Raw genomic sequence first — 14,585 nt, 5'->3', positions numbered from 1 at the left:
ACATAAAACCTTGTGTTCTCCATGTGAATGATTTGTTTGATCTCTTATTGTTTTATTCTAGCTCGGGGTTGCTTCCACGTGTTCTCCGTAACAACATCAACATTGTGTAGAGCACTTAAGAGAATTCTTGGGTTTATGACCCATTTTACACTTCATGACTCTAGTTTAATTAAGAACTACTTTTTATTAACCATTCAACAATTACTCGTTCGTGATGATGATTGGTTATTATTCCTCCATCATTGCTTTATGTTTGGTGTGTTTACGCTTACCTTGTGTTGTATGTATTCATGCTATTGGTATAATCATGATTAAATCCTTCTTTTTAGGATGTATCATGTGTTATGGCTTGAACTAGATAGTCCATCGATTTGGTTTTCTTTGAGAGGTATTGATCTTATAATTCCATCATATGATGTCCAAGAACAAAGATCTTAAGGAATAATGAAAGACCTATGCTAGTGCCTCATAGGGATGTCTGAGATAATGGAATTATTGTATAAATGCTCGTCTTATTAATAAGGATTTAATCACCATGCATGTCATGGTCCTTGGAAAGGCTGGTTATCACCACTCATGTGTTGAATGATGGTGATGTGGAGCTAAAGTGTGAAGGAGAGCTCTAATTGCATCATGATGTGATAATCTATGAGTCACAAACGAGATGTTGCCACATGACACGATAATATTTGGAAATACATTGTGTGGTTGAACGACATGTCTATCTCACCCCCTAATTGTGAATGTAAGGGACTAGGATGTTGATATTACATTGTATGTGATGAGGGTTGCATTACTATTGTATCTATATTCCTTTTATGTACTAGGTTGATTTTGAGTTGTTACTTAAATGATATTGACCTTATCATTTCACCGTAGGGATGGATGCCTTAAGGCATGTCATTATTTGTTCATATTGCATCCCTATGACATGGTGAATTGTCCTTTCCATGAGTTGAAGGAAACTTGATACATATTGTACATTATATAAGATTAGGCATGAGATGTCTCAGTCAATGGGAGGAAATGCATACCATAATCAGTTTGGTTTAGAGCTCATACTTGAAGATGTTTATGTTAAAATAACCTGGGTATAAGTATGACTTTGGATCCACTTGTGTGGATGTACAACTTCCCAATTATGATAGCATCTTAGGTATCGAGTTGCTCATGTCACTCTTAAGATAATATTGTCTAGTTTACCATGAGATATGCCAGTTGGTACCATGATGATCCAAGTGTGTGGGATGTAGGATTTGTCAAATAATTAGGTCATGATCATGTGTTAAACGCATTCTATAGGTGTGTTAACTATGGATCTAATGTTTTGTATAGCCTAGTCCTAAGCTATAGTTAATTGTGCATCATAGATAGTGGGAGTTACCATTAAAGAGACTTTGTGGACCTTGTCAAGGGATTAGTATGACTCCTTAATCCTATATGTTGTTGCTATGAATGAAGTCATGTTAGACATGTGTGCTTGAGTGTTCTTATGCACAATTGGTTTTAGGACAAGTGGGGGATTCTTGGAGGTGTGCCCTAGAAAACCAATGCGAATCTTATCTATGGATGGCATGGATGGTATCCAATAATATCAATGATCTTACCCAAAGGGCATGTGGACCATAGGTGTCTTAGATGGCATCCAATAATATTGATGATCTCACCTCCAGATCATGGTGACCATGGGTGTCGTAGATGGACATGTGATTATGTATAGTTAATATGTGGGAGTATCATAAACATAAATAAACATGGGTTAAAGAAGAGGGATTCCTCTGGTTATCCTTGGGAACTTAATATTGAACACAATAGTCACTAAACAAGGAAGTGTTGCTAGCCATGGATCTCAGTGCCTTGCTATATTGTGATCACCTAACATGTTAAAGGATAAACCTATGATTCTTACTTTGTATGTGGTCATCCTATGAGGGGACTGATGACGAGTCAAAAAGGAAGGTCTCCACCATTGTGCATGACAATGAGTATGTGTACCTTTGCCCTATCCCACAAAGGAGAGTGAGTATTCCATGGATATATTGGCTCCTAGTTTAGACCTGTTGGGCACTTACATTGGTGGATCAAGGTCAAGTCTATAGACCAAGAGGCCCATCATGCTTGAATTTTGATTGACTTGAGGATGTACCAAGTCTAATTAATCCTTAGACCTAAGGAAATGTGAAGAATCAACATCTTGATCACACATGCTTTGGATCTCTTTACAAGGTCATTATGTGGCTAACAGAAGTGGGTGTAGTTGGGCGCATCCATTAAGGTCCATTGAGACTCAAATGGGCCAACTAGGGATCCATTGTTTTCCTATGAACTTATGGCTTTAGATCTTGGAGATTAGATGTTTTTCGAGTGGTTTTTTTCACTTAGCTCATCACTCAAAGGGCGTGTTTGGGCAGTGGGATTAGAAGGGATTAGGTGGGATGGGATTCATCTGGTCCTGTGCCAATTCCACTCCATGTTTGGGAAGAATGGAAAAGCTTGGAATTAGATTATATGGAATTGCATTGGGTCCCATGCCAATTTCACATAATGTTAGGAAGTTGTGTAGGTCCCACCATGATGTGTGGGCTATATCCACACTGTCCACCCATTTTTTGAGATTATTTTGAAGCATGGGCCAAAAAATTAGGCAAATCTAAAGCTCAAGTGGACCCCACCATAGAAAGCAATCGGGATTGAATAATTACTGTTGAAAACTTCTTTGGGGCCGTATAAGTTTTGGATCTACCTCATTTTTAGGCCCATGCCATAAAATGAGGTTACAAAACAAATGAACGGTTTAGATATAACACATGTGTGTTATTCTTAGTAATTTCAAAAGATGGTGGGTATATCCATTCAATGTACCACCGTATTACCAACAAAGCAGGGCATTAATCTTATCCCATGGCAACAGGGGACAATCCCTGCCATGGGTAATAATTATGTTTTTTGAATCCCATCCCACCTAATCCCTTCTAATCCCACCGCCCAAACACGCCCAAAAGGTTTTTCGAAGTTTTACAGTTTTCAACCATTAAATTTTTTAACCATTAAAATGATTTTAATGGCACTTAATGATGATTAGATGGTTTAGATCTAGGGATCCACCACTTGATTTACATAGGCATTGGGTCTATGAAGGATGAACATGAAGTGGAGGAATTAGATCATATATAGGTGCATAGATAGACATGATCACAAACTTTCAAAGTTTCAATGTAGTGGGGCATATTGAAAACTATAGGATGGTGGAGTAGCTTAACTGGTGTCTCCCTGAAACCCAAAAAACTCCTCTCACACACACACACACATATATAATAGAGGGAGAGGAGCTTAAAAAAGTGAGAGCCTTGGACGTTCTCACCATGGTCATCACAGAGAGAAGAATATATATATATATATATATATATATATATATATATATATAGAGAGAGAGAGAGAGAGAGAGAGAGAGAGAGAGAGAGAGAGATTCCCTTCCTTCTATTTCCTCCTTCAAGGCACACTTTTCACATGTGTGGGGTCCACCTATGTGAATAACTCTTGCGTTTTCCTTGTCCCTAATCAAACGGCTAACATTTGGTTCTCATCTTCTCCTTCATTTAAGGTAGATTGAGGAGAAACCCAGTTGAAGGGGGATCCATAGGGCCATAAAATAAAAAGTTGGAGTTCTCATATCTTTTATTTTTTCTACATTTTAAAAATCCCAACTAGTACCACCTTAAGGTCCACTATGCTAGGCCCACCATATTCCACGACTATGTTGATCATCTAAAAACAAATCTAAATTTTTGATTTTATAAAACAATGCATATGACAATTTTGATATCAATTACTCAATCAAAACTATTTATAAAACAAGTTTAGCCTGCCATGTTGATCAATCATTTTGATTCTTGATATAAGGCTAAACCCATAAGGGTCATAGATCCTTTGTTAAGAATCCTTATTCCTATGGGAACATGATTGATCGCTCAACTCACCATGATCCACCTAAAAGGCTCACATGTTTGTGAACCAAAGCAACTAGTTAAATCCCCATTAGAACCCTAGGTCCTCTCAAGTTTAAGGATAAGCATAACAAGCATAGGAAATACAAGCTAATACCAGACAATAAAATCTAGTTTGATTTCCCAGATCCAGTCAATGTGTATATGTGCACACACCTACACATGTGTGGGGAAATTTTTCTCATGGTAGAGACTTGCCATAAGCACAATAGTCACACCATGTATAGTGGCCCATGAATTAAACAATCCTGACTTATCCGCTAGCCATGAAAATATTCTAATTCTGTGAAAGTTATGCCTTACAATGTATTTCACAACAAACTTGTCTTACTTCATTCCCTAAGGATATAAAGGCCTTGATTAAGTCTCCCAACCCTATCCATCCCAATCATTTCCACTCCATGTGTATACAATAATAAAGCATCCACAGTCAAAAGCATATAATTCATTGGATTAACTTCTAAGATACCGTGACTTGAAACCCACTAAAATTCATACAAATTCAAACAAAAAAACAAAGGACAAGAGAATGGAAAAGTAACAATACACAACCCTAAAAACTAGAGACTTAGGTCATTCTTTATATATATATTGAAACCACTCTTAAAAGCTATGAAAACATTCAACAAAGAAAACAACGATAACCACATTCCCTAATTGCTCTTCAAAACATAACTACGAGAAATGGGAGTAAATTCAGCTGCAGAATAATAATTATGGAAACATTTTTTTTTTTTTTTACACACACTCACGCCATAGTGGGATTTCACCACCTATGGATACTTGAACCCTTGACTGGGGGTTGAAACTCCTAAGAGCCTACCATTGGAGCAAGAGTAAGGGTCCAATTATGGAAACATTTTAAAGGGACTTGGGTAGGCTCGATTGTTAAGCAGACAATTTGATTAGTAGTGTACAATGATACAAAGGAATATATCCATCAAACAAGCTGAATTGAATTGGATATGTCATTGGTTGAACACACCTACACATGTGTGGGGACATTTTCTCATGGTAGAGACTTGCCATAAGCACAATAGTTAAGCAAAGAAGAAAGGACAATGTGAAGATTCAAATGGACCTGGAGAAGTTACAATCTCCTTCAAATGAATCACGTTGTTATGATCAAGCCTTTTTAAAATAATAATTTCGCGTATTGTACTGTATGCCTCCTGCAAAACACAAAACAAAAGGCCTAATGTAACTGTCTCTAACTATTTCCTGGTCATGAGGTATGGTTAACAGATTATAGACTACGATGATCAACTAAAGAAAACCACTATACACAATCTGTTAAAGAAATCCTTTCTATCACTTTCAAAGCAACAATTTCCCCTGTTTCTTTATCCTTAGCTGTATATACATCACTGCAATTTTGGAAACAAAAGAAGAAAATACCATTAAGGAGTCAGCCACTTAACAACCATACATGAAAGCGACTATAAACTGCTCTTTATTTCAAAGGAAGTGAGTACATAGACCAAAGTATTGTTTCCGGAGACTTCAAGAATAAAATGGTGTATTCTTACTTTTTTGTCTTTTGATGTATTGGTTGTGTTTTCTTACATGCCTTCTATGATTTAAAAATAACATAAACTTATTTTGAATGTAGTTGCATCACTTTTGTTGGACAAAGAATAGTTTAGGACCCTATTGTGAACTTCATTTTTATGATCTTTTGAGTTCAGTGTGTAATAATGTTTCTTTTAATGCCCCCTAAAGTTTCATTAAAAAAGTCAACCAATTTCCCAATGTTTTCAAAACAACAATGATCATTATGTGATACATGTGATACTTGTTGAGATGTGGAGCCACATCTGGGGGCCGCATGACCGGTCGTGGCCCCTGCTCGACTAGTCGTGAAACCCACACGACCAGTCGTGGATTGGCTCGAATCAAAGTCCAGCAAGCATCAATTTTGGGTTCCGAGGTACTTGACCGGTCGTGGCCCGTGCTCGAACGATCGTGCAGCCTGCACGACCAGTCGAGGTTACGCAGATTCATTTCTGAATTTAATGCGGACTGCGGATTTTTGAGTCAGCTTTCGTAAGGGTGCGAAAGGGAAGTTGCCTAAACTATATCTAGATGTCCCTAGGGCTTTTCTAGGGTATGTGGAAATAATTCTAAGGTGTGGGCAAAGGGTTTTCTATGTACTTCTAAAGGAGAGGTTAGTATATTACCTTGTAATCTTCTTTTTTCTTCATAGTGGAAGTTTGCATCCGTGGTTTTTTTTACCCTTGTTGGGGTTTTTCCATGTATATCTTATCTTGTGGTTTGTTTGGAATGCCTTGATTCTTTTTCTAGTTTATATTTCTTCTTATTTATCGTTTGTGGGTGAAACTTAAGATTAGATCTCGGTTCACTGCGTTGTTGGCGTGCTGCGCAACAATTGGTATCAGAGCTATTGGTTTAGTTCTATTGGGAGCGATGACAGAAGAAGGGAAGACTAGAATTGAGAAGTTTGATAGTTCAAACTTTGCCTTCTGGAAGATGCAGATGGAGGATTATCTGTATCAGAAGGACCTCTATATTCCTCTAGGAGGAAAATAGAAGAAACCAGAGAAGACGACAGATGATGAATGGTTTTTATTGGATCGAAAGGCTTTATGAACGATCTGACTCTCTTTGTCTAAGAGTGTCACCTTCAATATATTCAAGATGAAAACCACAAAAGAATTAATGGAAGCCCTAGCCACCATGTATGAAAAACCCTCAGCGTCCAATAAGATTCATCTTATGAAACAGCTATTCAACATGAAGATGTCATATGGTGGGAGCATAGCTGAACATCTAAACGAGTTCAATACGTCACGAGCCAGTTGGAATCCGTTGACATTATTTTTTAGGATGAGGTTAGGGTGTTATTGATCTTGTCCAGTCTGCCAGACAGTTGGGATGGTTTGGTGATTGCTGTGAGCAATTTCTCAGGGTTGACAAAGCTGAAATTTGATGATGTGGCTTATTTAATTCTCAACGAAGAATCTAGAAGAAAGGCATCAAGACTTTCAGGGGATTCAGGGAAGGCTTTAAACGTTGAAGGAAGAGGAAGATCGCTGAACAAAGGAGACAATAAACATGGACGTTCTAAGTCGAGGAAGAAGTCCAAGGGATCGAAAGACAAAGACGGGTGTTGGCAATGAGGCAAGAAGGGGCACATGAAACGTGATTGTAGGGCGCTCAAGAAATAAGAAGGAAGCTCTCAAGGCGGGAAGGATTCAGTGAATCTGTCTGAGAAGAGTAACACAGAGGCATTGATCTTGTCTCTTGATGTGAGGAATGAGTCTTGGGTTATAGACTCAGGTGCTTCGTTTCATGCCACTTCATGTAAGGAAGTTCTGCGTAATTATATATCAGGTGACTTCGGGAGAGTCTACCTGGGTGATGATGAGCCGTGCAGTATTGTTGGAAAGGGGGATGTTCATGTAAATCAGAAAGATGGAATGACTTTGAAATTGAAAGATGTTAGACATGTACCGAGTTTGAAACGTAACTTGATCTCAGTGGGGCAGTTGGCCAATACCGGTTATGTGATGACATTCATCAGTGATTCCTAGAAGATCACAAAAGGTGCCTTGGTGATATCTTGAGGCAAGAAGTAAGGTACTTTGTACATGACTTCAGGATCATATAGTTCACTCGTAGTCGCATCAACTAGAGTGAATGGGCAGTTATGGCATCAGAGGTTGGGACATATGAGTGAGAAAGGGATAAAAGTGTTATTGTCAAAAGGGAAGCTACCAGGGCTGAAGTCTATTGACTTGAAATTTTACGAGGACTGCATGTATGGTAAGTAGAAGAGGGTAAGCTTCAAGAAGACAGGACGTGCTCCAAAGATGCATCTGTTGGAGCTTATACACACTAATGTGTGGGTACCGGCACAGGTATTATCTCTTGGTGGCTCACGTTATTTTGTTTCCTTTATTGATGATGCTAGTAGAAAACTGTGGGTCTATTTTTTAAAACATAAATTTGATGTATTTAAGAAGTGAAAAGTTATGGTAGAAAATGAGATAGGTAAAACAGTAAAATATCACAGATCTGATAATGGGGGAGAGTACTGTGATAAGAGATTTGAGGAGTATTGTGCAGCAAATAGAATCAAACGTTAGAAAAAGATTCCAGGGACACCGCAGCAGAATGGTATGGCTAAGCGCATTAACAGGATCATCCTTGAGCGCGCTAGGAGCATGAGGTTACATGCAGGGTTGCCCAAGACTTTTTGGGCAGATGTTATAAATACTGCCACATATTTCATCAATAGAAGTCCCTCAACACCATTGGATGGTGGGCTACCAGAAGAAACGTGGATTGAGAAAAAAGTAAACCTTACACATCTCTGAGTGTTCGGTTGCACTTCATATGTTCATATTGATGAAGAGTATAGAAACAAGCTGGATGCGAAGTCCAGGAGGTGCACATTTATAGGCTACGGGCAGTATGATTTTGGCTACAGGTTTTGGGATGCAGAAAACAGAAAAATCATCAGAAGCAAGGACGTAATCTTCAATGAAAAAGTGATGCATAAGGACAGTATACAGGAAAATAAGGTCGAGAAAAAGGAATTCGTAGAGACGGAAGAGTTACCGGACACGGGTGTTACAGCGCCACAGAATGATCATGCACAGGAGCATTATGAGGCAGAGCAGCATACACCAGTTGTGAGGAGGTCTACTCGGGAGAGGAGATCCACGGTCCGATACTTACCCTCCTTACATTATCTACTGCTGACAGATAATGGTGAACCAGAGTGTTTTGAAGAGGCATTACAGTTGCATACACGGGTTAAGTGGGAGCAGGCTATGAATGATGAGATGGACTCTCTTAAGTCTAATCTTACATAGGAGCTAGTCACTCTACCCAAGGATAAGAAAGCTCTTCATAATAAGTGGGTTTACAGACTGAAGGAGAAGTACGATGGTTCGAAACGGTGCAAGGCTAGATTGGTTGTGAAAGGGTTTCAACAAAAGGCAGGTATCAATTTCACTGAAATATTTTCACCTGTGGTGAAAATGTCTACGATTCGTATGGTCTTGAGTATAGTGGCTATAGAGGACTTACATCTAGAGCAGCTAGATGTTAAGACAGCCTTTCTTCTTGGGGACCTTGAAGAAGAGATATATATGCATCAGCCAACAGGATACGTGGCACCAGGAAAAGAGAATAAGGTGTGTAGACTGAAAAAGAGTCTATATGGCCTGAAGCAGGCCCCGAGAAAATGGTATAAGAAGTTCGACAGTTTCATGTCGGGAAACGGTTTTAGGAGATGTCATGCAGACCACTATTGTTATTTGAAAAAGTTTGATACATCGTACATCATCCTTCTTCTGTACGTTGATGATATGCTTGTGGCCAGTTCAAGCATGAAAGACATCTCAGATTTTAAAAGACAACTGTCTAGAGAATTTGCCATGAAGGATTTAAGAGCAGCAAAACAAATCCTAGGCATGAGGATAAAGTATAACAGAGAAAACAAGAAACTGATTTTGTCACAGGTAGAATATATAGCCAAGGTACTTGATCGATTCAATATGGGAGGTGCTAAGCCGGTTAGCACTCCATTAGCCAACCACTTCAAGCTATCTAAGGAGCAAGGTGCAAAGACGCAGGAGGAATGAGACTACATGACTAAAGTCCCATACGCGTCAGCTATAGGGAGTCTCATATATGTTATGGTGAACACGACACCAGACATTACTCAAGCAGTGGGAGTTGTTAGCAGGTTCATAAACAACCGCGGAAAAGAATATTAGGAAGCTGTGAAGTGGATCCTTAAATACCTGGTAGGTACTAAGGATGTAGGGCTGTATTATGGCGGATCAAAAATCAAGTTACAAGGCTATGTGGATTCAAATTTGGCAAGAGATATCGACAGCAGAAGAAGCACTACAGGTTATGTTTTTTCTCTGGGTAGTGCTGTAGTCAGTTGGGTCTTTCAGTTATAGAAGATAGTATATATCAGTACGACAGAAGCAGAATATATTGCAGCTACAGAAGCGTGCAAGGAGATGGTGTGGATGCAAGGTTTTATGGAAGAGTTGGGTAAGAAGCAAGTAGATTGCAAGCTGTACAGTGATAGTCAGAGTGCAATACACTTGGTTAAGAATTCAGCCTTTCATTCAAAGACCAAGCATATTGTCATTAGATATCACTTCATACGTTCGTTACTGGAAGATGGATCGATTGTTTTAGAGAAGATTCATACAAATGAGAATCCTGTGGATATGCTGACCAAAGCGGTCACACGAGAGAAGCTGAAGCTTTGTTCAGCTTTGATTGGTCTTCAGGCTTGAAGACGGGGAGGAGATGCATTCCGGATGTAGAAGACGAAGGTTTATGTCGATGTGTCTCTAAGTGGGAATTGTTGAGATGTGGAGCCACATCTGGGGGCCGCACGACGGCTCGTGGCCCCTGCTCAACCGGTCGTGCAGCCCACACAACCAGTCATGGATTGGCTCAACTCAAAGTCCAGCGAGCATCAATTTTGGGTTCCAAGGTGCTCGACCGGTTGTGGCCTGTGCTCGACCGGTCAAGGGGTCCGCTCAACCGGTCGTGCAGCACGACCAGTCGAGGTTACGCAGTTTTGTTTCCGGATTTGATGCGAACTACGGATTTTTGAGTCGGTTTTCGCAAGGGTGAGAAAGGGAAGTGGCCTAAACTATATATAGATGTCCCTAGGGCTTTTCTAGGGTATGGAGAAATAATTCTAAGGTGTGGAAAAAGGGTTTTCTATGTACTTCCAAAGGAGAGGTTAGTATATTGCCTTGTAATCTTCGTTTTTCTTTATAGTAGAAGTTTGCATCCGTGGTTTTTTACCCTTGTTGGGGTTTTTTCACGTATATCTTGTCTTGTGGTTTTTTTGGAATGCTTTGATTTTTTTTCTAGATTATATTTCTTCTTGTTTATCGTTTGTGGATAAAACTTGAGATTGGATCTCGGTTCACTGCGTTGTTGGCGTGCTACGCAACAATACCAACATGTTTCCAAATCCCAAGAGTGCAATGCATGCGTCGATACCAATGCTTATTACACACATGAAGGCAGGTTTTTATTGCTAATTGAAAAGAAATTTGCCATCAATTTAAGAAAGCATATCAAGGATTTTTAGTTTATGATGCTCTCTTTCTTACATCTATAGTACAGATTTTCAAATTTCAATACCTAAATGATGCTCTTTGTTACCAGAAATTACCTAAATAAAAGAAAAAAGTGTTGAAATTTGAGTTTTTTCATATTCAAAATTGTCGCAGAAAAGGGAATTTACAATCCCAGAACCAGACCAATGTAAACAACAAACTAATTTCACTAACAATATATATAATCATTAATTTGTAGAACACACATAAATGCATCTAATAGCTGGGTTTTAAGTTTTGATAGACCATACATCTAATTAAGGGGAATGAATAATTGCAGCAAACTAGTCATGTGGCTGTCATTCAATGAAGAGAATGCTAGGAATCTAATAAAAGGGGTCAGTTTTCCTACACACCAAAATGCTCCTCCTGCGATCTTCTTCAATATCTCATACTATCGATGCTTCTATGTTGCTTTGGGAGCCACTCATTAGGATTGAGTTGCCCCATGTCCACTGCATAAATTGTGGCATTTGTCATTTTGAGAAGAAAATCGCATGAGTCTTACAAACAAAGAGATTAGGATGGCCACCAGATATGATCAAGATTTCACAAACAAAGAGAACTGTTCAAATTGGAGACGTGGTGAAAAGGTCAATGATACAAACCATCAATGGGGAGTTCCATGGATGGACCAATATCTGTAAATCATAAAGATAGGACTAACCAATAAATCCAATTGCTGGACCTTTTCTCATTCACTTATCGTGTGGTTAAGATCGTTCCCCCATTTGGAACTTGTATATGGTGTCTGAGCCGCAATGAATTCCACCATATGGGCAGTCAAAAACATGTATCATCCATTCAAGAAAGAAATCATAATTTCATCTACTTTTTTTTCCTATCAAGATTCTCTCAGATAAACAGATCACAGAGAGAAAGAGATAAGAGAGAGAGGTGTGAGATTTGTTTTCTCTTCCTTTCTTCCTTCTGAACCCATCTAATGAATTACTGAAATTTCAAACGAAAATAAGTAAAATTGCAGAATGGAATCTGGATTCTACATCAAACCCACTTGCAGTTTTGCATGAATCAAGAACTTAAAGAGGTGTGTGAAAAAAATAAAAGGAGGGAAGGAAAAGTGGTGATTAGGTTGACTGCAGCTGTGTGTGTGTGTGTGTGTGTGTGTGTGTGTGTGAGAGAGAGAGAGAGAGAGAGAGAGAGAGAGAGAGAGAGAGAGGGAAATCCCACAAAGGAAATCAGATCAAAGCAAGATTTTAGAACTTCATTCAACTGATTAAATCCTACAAACCTTTCAATTCAGACCACAAAATGAAGAAAGAAATGAAAACCAAGAAAACAATAGCTAGAAAGAATCTGAGATCTGTTTTCACTTCCTTTCTTCCTTCTGAAACATCTAATGAATTACTGAAATTTCAAACGAAAAAGAAGCAAAATTGCAGAATGGAATCTGGATTCTACATCAAACCCGCAAGCAATTTTGCATGAATCAAGAACTCGAAGAGGTGTGTGAAAAGAAAACTAAAAAAGCGAAGGAAAACTGACCTGGTTAGAAGGACAGTGGCAATCAGATTGACCGCAGACAGTGGCAATCAGATTGACTGCAGCAGAGAGAGAGAGAGAGAGAGAGAGAGAGAGAGAGAGAGAGAAGAAGAAGAAGAAGAAGAAGAATAAGAAGAAGAAATCTTCTCTGCTTCTTGGATCGATGGAGAGAGTTAGAGGGAAAGAATTCGAATGACGGTTTTTCCGTTGCTGTGAATAGACAAGAATTCGAAAGACAGTTTTCCGTTTAGAAAAGCCAGATCCTCAACACGAGTACATGGGGCCAATTTCCCTGGGCGCGGATTGGGTGTTACCCGACGGTCCTGGCAGGGGACGCGGATTTCCTGCGAAAGCCTTTCGCTGGAAGTTCCTGCACTGGGAACGCAGGTGGGGCGCACTGGGATGTGTGTGAGAAATCCTCACCGTCCATCCGTTTTGTGAGTTCATTTTAGGACATGAGACCAAAGATGAAGCGTATCCAATGCTCAAGTGCGCCAAAAACGTGATAATTAAACTTCCATAGTTGAAATATTCGTGGGGCCACAAAAGTTTTGAATCATGATAATATTTGTGTTTTCAGTTCATCCTAGTAGGAATGATGTTATTAACGGTGTGGATGGCATTTAAACATCGCTGTCAAACCCAGGGAGGTTTCAACGGTAGGAATTTCCCTAAATACTATTTCTTTTAGTACGGCCCACTTGAGTCTTGGATCCTGTTTAATTTTGGTCTAATCTCCTAAAATTAGCTCACAAAACGGATGGACGGAATGGATTCCTGACAAACATTACGGTAGGCCCCACATGCGTTCCCAACACAGGAACTTCCTGTGAAGGGCTTTCGCAGGAAATCCGCGTCCCTGCAGGGGCTCGGTGTGGCCCACCTTGATGTATGTATTTTATCCATGCCATACATCAAGGTGGACCCCACAGAGCCCCTTTCACGGGTAAACGGATTGGCTATTCCCCCTGCCACTAGCCCGGCGGCTGGTGGTCGGTGCTATGTAATGTGACCCACTTGAGATTGGGAACGGATTAGGTGTTACCTGAGTAACATGGTGGTGGGTTGTTACCTTATCACGTGGTTCAACCTGTATACCATACCAGGACCATTTCCATTTTTTCAATATTTTTTAAGCAGATCCAAATCTCCCTGATAGACCACAACAGTGCAATAAGTGGTGAATGATCATTAAAAGCTTTTTATAAGCCCAAAGTTTCGGATCAAGACTATCTCTTTATTTTCCCTTCATCCATGTCCGATTGACCCCATCGACAGGTTAGATGGAAAATAAACATTATGGATATACTGACAGTGGGCCATAGAAGGTTTTTAATGGTGGGCATTCAATCACCACTTTTTCTGCGGCATGGTCCACCTGGGATTTGGATCTACTTTATTTTTGGGTTCACGTTGTTGTGAGGTCGTTTTATTTTAAGAGCCTGAAAAATGAGGCACATCCAAAGCTCAATTGGACCACACAATGGGAAGCGGTGGGGATAGTGATGCCTACCATTTTCTATGGTCCACTATGATGTTTATTTAGCATCTAATCTGTTCATAAAGTGAAATAAACTTGGATGAGGGAAAACATGAAAATAAGGTTGATCCAAAATTTTTACGGCTTACAAGGTGTTTTCAACGGTTGGAATTCAATCCTCACAGTTTCCTGTGGTGTGGTCCTCTTGAGCTTTGAATCTGCCTCATTTTTTGAATGATGATATAAATAAGCTGCAAAAATGAATTGACCGTGGGATAAAACATACATATCATAGTGAGGCCCACAGAGCTTGGAGCAATTCGTACCAGTAGGGAGATCGGTATTGGAGGCGTCACTGCGGAATCCGAGTCCCAATGTCCCCTATCCAGGTCTTTTGGCCTTATGATAGAGAGTTGGCTCTTAACATGATACAAGTTCCTCTGGCTGCCATTCATAAGAACTTTG

Source organism: Magnolia sinica, chromosome 11 (genome assembly GCF_029962835.1).
Source record: "Magnolia sinica isolate HGM2019 chromosome 11, MsV1, whole genome shotgun sequence".
NCBI lineage: Eukaryota > Viridiplantae > Streptophyta > Magnoliopsida > Magnoliales > Magnoliaceae > Magnolia > Magnolia sinica.
The sequence above is the reverse complement of the archived record's forward strand: the minus strand, read 5'-3'. Positions refer to the sequence as shown.